The following is a 6,000-nucleotide window of genomic DNA, read 5'->3' on the forward strand; positions in this document are numbered from 1 at the left end:
GTGGGCGGAGCATAAATGGGGTCATGTAGCATGTGCTAGGTATGCGGAGAGCGGAGCCCATTTATTTGGAGACTGGTATAGCACATTCATAGTGTTAATGGTGTTCATATGGCACCCTTGAAACATAATCAGCAATTGAAAGGAGTTTGGTTACTGTGTGGAGAGCACCAGATTCCGGTGAGAAGATATGTCACATACAGTATATAGACTAACCAGCAAGCTCATGGTGACCCAGAACTCATTGGAGTGTGTAAGGGACTACAATGGTCCTAAAAGCCCCATTACTAAGATGTTAAGAAAAACAAAAGTTTGCTTTCCTAAAACAGAAAGAATTTGCGATAATTCAGGTTGGAGTGAGCTTGAGATGTCTCCCAGTGCATCACTGCTGAATATATGCAAATTAACCATTGTACCCTTAGAAGCTAAACACACCTCCAGAACCGCTGGAATGCAATGATGTGTCAGCTTGTTAATTTGTACAGAGCCATAATAATCCAACATGCAACAGACTGTTTCGGATTGTTTAATCCTCATCAGTGCATGGCATGGATTAATCTGGCTCTATGGAGTAGGGCTTGTAAATCCGAGAGGTACAGACTAACCAGCAAGCTCATGGTGACCCAGAACTCATTGGAGTGTGTAAGGGACTACAATGGTCCTAAAAGCCCCCTTACTAAGATGTTAAGATTTTTTTCTTAACATACAGTATATGTGATGCAAACAGAATAATCAAAATAAAATGTGTCTCCTAACACTCATTTTCCTGGTGGTTTCCAGGATTGTTAAAATAGTGTAGTTATTGCAGGAACACTATCGCAATAAATGTAAATCCATGTGTACACATAAGTACTTTTATCCCCTATTAAAATGAGCTGTAAGTTACTTTTCTCCTCTATTCCTGTCGCCTACAACTAAGCGTCTGAGGTTTTGTACTAGACCACCTCCCCCCCCCCCGGGGGGGGGGGGGGTTATTTCTCAGTATTTCCTTAAGTAAGTGCATTTGGAATGAAGAGAACCCTGAAAATCTTCATAAAGAGATGGACTAGTCCAAAACCTGTCAGATATGTCAGAAATTGTACTGCCTACTGTAAGTGACAGTAACAGGAGAAAAGTGTACACATGTTAAATAGAACGGAACAGGTGAAGTTCGGTCACTGCTTCTTCAGCGTGAGAACCACCAATACTGGTGCCCCGCAAGGACGTGTACTATCCCCGCTCCTGTTCTCCTTGTACACCAACAACTGCTGGCTCTGTGAATGTCATCAAATTTGCGGTTGACACTACCATCATTAGCCTAATCGGCTGCAACAGAGAGCATGAGTACCGCAGCGAAGTTGAGAAAATCTGCAACTGGTGCAGGGATAACAACATAGTACTCAACATTGCAAAGACTGTTAAACTGATTGTAGATTTCAGGAGACCCCCCCCCCCCCCTCCACTAGTCCTCATAGGCATAACCAAAGTCTCTAAGGTGTCATCTGTGCTGTGTGTGTGGTTCCTTGGCACAACCTTCACCAGGTGAAAAAGTTTTATAAATACATGGGGCTTCCTCCAGCCCCCTTCAGGCTACTCAGTCCCTCGCTGTCCTCCGCCACCTGGATCTTCTGCTATGGGTCCAGGTACTTGAGCCAGTTGGGCGTAGTGCGCATGCACACACTGCGCAACTGGGAGCGTACTACACCTGTGCAGCACTATTGCACAGGTGCAGAATGTTCCTGGCTGTGGGAGCGGCACACGGCTGGACTGCGCTGACTGGCTGAATTACCGGGACTCATAGCAGAAGATCCAGGTGGCGGAGGAGGACAGTGACTGGATTAGCCTGAAGGGGGCTGGAGGAAGCCCCAGGATTGCATAAAACTTTTCTTTTCATCCGTCTCACGTACCCTTTAATTCGTAGTCATCAAACCAAATTTTAACAACATATCAAATTATTTGATTTAATGAGTAAAGGGAGTGCATACTGTATATTTGCATAAACCAGCATCAACGCAGAATTATATCCATCTCATTGACCATCTCTATTAGTGACACAGCTGCACATCATTCTTTATTCTTACAGCATAGATGTTATTTAGATGTTATTTAGTATATATAAAAGTGATTCTGATTCTGAAGTTATACCACATTTTAATCTGGGAGAAATGTACTTTTCTAAGTTTGTGTGCAGATGTATTTTACATGTTACAATTTTTCACAATAGTGGTCCTTTAATCACGTCATGTACAATTGTAATTGTGTGACTACCTGTCCTGCATCCATGAGTCCCCTAGAAAATTAAACACATGCCCACCATTCTGGCCAAAAGATGGAACAATCATAATATTTTCTAACCATAGTACGTGCTGGCCCCAGCCACTTCTCTGCCTGAGGAGGAATAGAGCAACAGTGGGTGGGCACAGTATGAGTGTCTGGAGGTGGGGAGGGAAGAAAGCTGGGTAGTCTGCAGCGGTGCCTATCTTTCTATTTCTACCCCATTTCTACCGCAGTGACCAATACAGAATCATTACCAGTAGCCAGTCTGACGTAAGAGAAGTGCGCTCTTTGTGTATCTCTCCAGCAGCCACTGGAGAGATACGTAGAGGGTGCACTTCTCTTGCGCAGACTGGACGCGACTGGCTGAAGTGGCAGGACCCGGCACTGAAGAAGTAGAAGACTGAGGACAGCGGCGTGGGAGCGATCCGTGCGGATGGGGCTGGAGGAAGCCCCAGGTATGTATAAAACTTTTAATTTAAAGCAGCTCTGGTTTCATTTAAGGGCCACAAACCCACCTGGATCTCACTGAAGTCCCTACTGTCAGAAGTGTACTGCAACAGCTTTTACCTTGGTGAGTATTGCCAATAGTGTGGACCTGAGGCTAAATTATACCTAAAGAGGCCAACTTCCAATCAGGGAATTCTTGTACTGGCTGTGTCCTCTACATCAAGGCTTTTCAACCTGTGGTACGCGTACCACCGGTGGTGGTACTTTGCTGTTGGCCAGGTGGTACACACCAGGTTTGCCTGCCACTTTATTGCCCGCATGCCACTTGTCCTGGTCCTGTCCTGCCTCCACAAAGTTTGGCTCCTCCTCCCTCGCTCCTTGCTGTGCTGCTCTGCAGCATACTTCAGACCTCAGATCAGTGGGGAAGAGACAGCCAGGCAAATGGTGCACAGTAATGGTGCAGATACAGAAAGGGACATCACTGCTCACTTCCTGTATTTGAAGTATACGCGCCGTCACTGTGCACCGTTTGCCTGACTGTCACTTCTCTGAGGCTGGCTTACCAATGATCTGAGGTGTGAGCGAGCAAGGAGCGAGCAAGGGGGGAGCCGAACTTTGTGGTGAGTCACTGCCCAGCTCTCAGCTCTCTGATGGTGGGACTAGGCTACCTATAATTATGCGGGGGGGGGGGGGGGGGGGGAGCACTGTAATAACAGTGCAGGGAATTTGGACGCAGCCGGCGCCATCATAGGCCGAAATAGGAATTACGGCTATAGCGGCGCACAGTCAGTAACTTCGGCACCATCAGAAGACAGTGCTGAAGTTGCTTTTAAAACACTGTAATTCGGCTTCCAGCAATTGCCGTGTACCAGCTGTATCCTGCGCCCAATCTCCCGGCGGGCAGTTCATATGTATTCAATCTACCTACAGATTGCTAATACTGACAATATGTAGGCTTGCAATCTAATTGTAGTCGTTTTCCCCACCAATGCCTTCTACTTTTCCCCTCCCATATGCCCTCTTCTTTTCTTAAAGTGTACCTGTAAAAAAAAAGTGCCCGAGGGGTACTTACCTCAGGGAAGGGGAGGCCTTTGTATCCTAAAGAGGTTTCCCCCTTCCTCCACAGTAGAAGGGATCCAGCTCTGGGAGCCCCAAAGTTCTCCTTGTCGGTGTGTGCGCATGCGCAGTAGTATTTGTTTTCCTTGACGGCAGTGCTTGAGTTTAGGTCTTCTTTAAAGAGGTTCTGTGGGATTCTAAAAATCAATCAAACAAGCTGACACTTATCTGGGGCTTCTATCGGCCCCCTGCAGCTGTAATGTCCCAACCCGTCCTCTTCCGATGCTCCATTTCCCACTGCTGGTCCCGGTTTAATATTCGTCTAAACAGACGAATAATGCTAGTTCCTGCTCGCGTCATCGGGAGCTTACTGCACAGCCGCAGTGTAATAACTCGTGTGATTACACTGGGACTGGCAGCGGGGAACGGAGCATCGGAAGAGGACGGCGTGGGACATTACCGCTGCAGGGGGCCGATAGAAGCCCCAGGTAAGTGTCAGCTTGTTTGTTTCTTAGGCTGCAAAAGAACTCCTTTTAAGTGAGAAGAATATGGTGGCTGCTATATTAATTTTCTTTTAAACTATATGAGTTGACTGGCAGCCCTGCTGATCTATGTCTCTGCAAAACTGTCTGAATCACACCAGAAACAAGCATGCAGCTAACCTTGTCAGATCTGACAATAATGTCAGAAACACCTGATCTGCATGTGCTTGTTCAGGAGCTGTGGCTAAAAGTATTAGAGGCATCAGATCAGCATGATAGCCAGGTAACTGGCATTGCTTAAAAGGAAATAAATATGGAAGCCTCAATATGCCTCTCACTTAATTTCTCCTTCAACTACTCACTTTTTTCACTGTAATGGTCCTTTAAACAGTTGAAATTTGACAGTTGGAAAATGACAGTTTAAATAAGACAGTTAGAAAAGGGCAGTTGCAATTTGGCAGTTGGAAAATGGCAGTTGAAAAATGACAGTTGGAAAATGGCAGTTAAAATTTGACAGTTAAAAAATGACAGTTAGAAAATGACAGTTAGGAAATGGCAGTTGGAAAATGACAGTTGGAAAATGGCAGTTAAAATGTGACATTTAGAAAATGGCAGTTAAAATTTGACAGTTAAAAAATGACAGTTGGAAAATGTCAGTTGAAAAATGACAGTTGGAAAATGGCAGTTAAAATTTGACAGTTAAAAAATGACAGTTAGAAAATGACAGTTAGGAAATGGCAGTTGGAAAATGACAGTTGGAAAATGGCAGTTAAAATGTGACATTTAGAAAATGGCAGTTAAAATTTGACAGTTAAAAAATGACAGTTAGAAAATGACAGTTGGAAAATGGCAGTTAGAAAATGACAGTTGGAAAATGACAGTTGGAAAATGGCAGCTAAAAGTTGAACTGTCATTTTCCAACTGTCATTTTTCAACTGCCATTTTCCAACTGTCATTTTTCAACTGCCATTTTCCAACTGCCATTTTCTAACTATCATTTTTCAACTGTTGTTTTTTAACTGCCATTTTCCAACTGTCAAATTTTAACTGCCATTTTTTAACTGCCATTTTCCAACTGTCATTTTTCAACTGTCATTTTTCAACTGTCCTTTTTTAACTGTCATTTTTCAACTGCCAAATTTTAACTACCATTTTCCAACTGCCATTTTCTAACTATCATTTTTCAACTGTTGTTTTTTAACTGCCATTTTCCAACTGTCAAATTTTAACTGCCATTTTCCAACTGTCATTTTTCAACTGTCAAATTTTAACTGCCATTTCTAACTGTTATTTTTCAACTGCCATTTTCCAACTGTCAAATTTTAACTGTCATTTTTCAACTGTTGTTTTTTAACTGCCCTTTCCCAACTGTCAAATTGTAACTGCCATTTTCCACATGTCATTTTCCAACTGTCATTTTCCAACTGCCATTTTCTAACTGTCATTTTACAACTGCCAAATTTTAACTGTTGTTTTTCAACTGTCATTTTTAAACTGCCATTTCTCAACTGTCATTTTCCAACAGCCAAATTTCAACTGTTTTTCGACTGCCATTATTTTCCATCTGTCATTTTTTTAACTTCCATTTTTGACTATCCTTTTCCAATTGTTTCCTTCTTCCTTTCCTATTTTATTTATTTCGCAAACACAAGCCTTGAGATCCTCAATGTTGAATGTTGATTTGCCACCTCATTTTGTGTTTTGGGGGCTAGATTTGCATTACGATGTGCACAATTTAAAACTGGCTATCTCTAACAGTGAC

Source organism: Hyperolius riggenbachi, chromosome 12 (genome assembly GCF_040937935.1).
Source record: "Hyperolius riggenbachi isolate aHypRig1 chromosome 12, aHypRig1.pri, whole genome shotgun sequence".
Classification (NCBI taxonomy): domain Eukaryota; kingdom Metazoa; phylum Chordata; class Amphibia; order Anura; family Hyperoliidae; genus Hyperolius; species Hyperolius riggenbachi.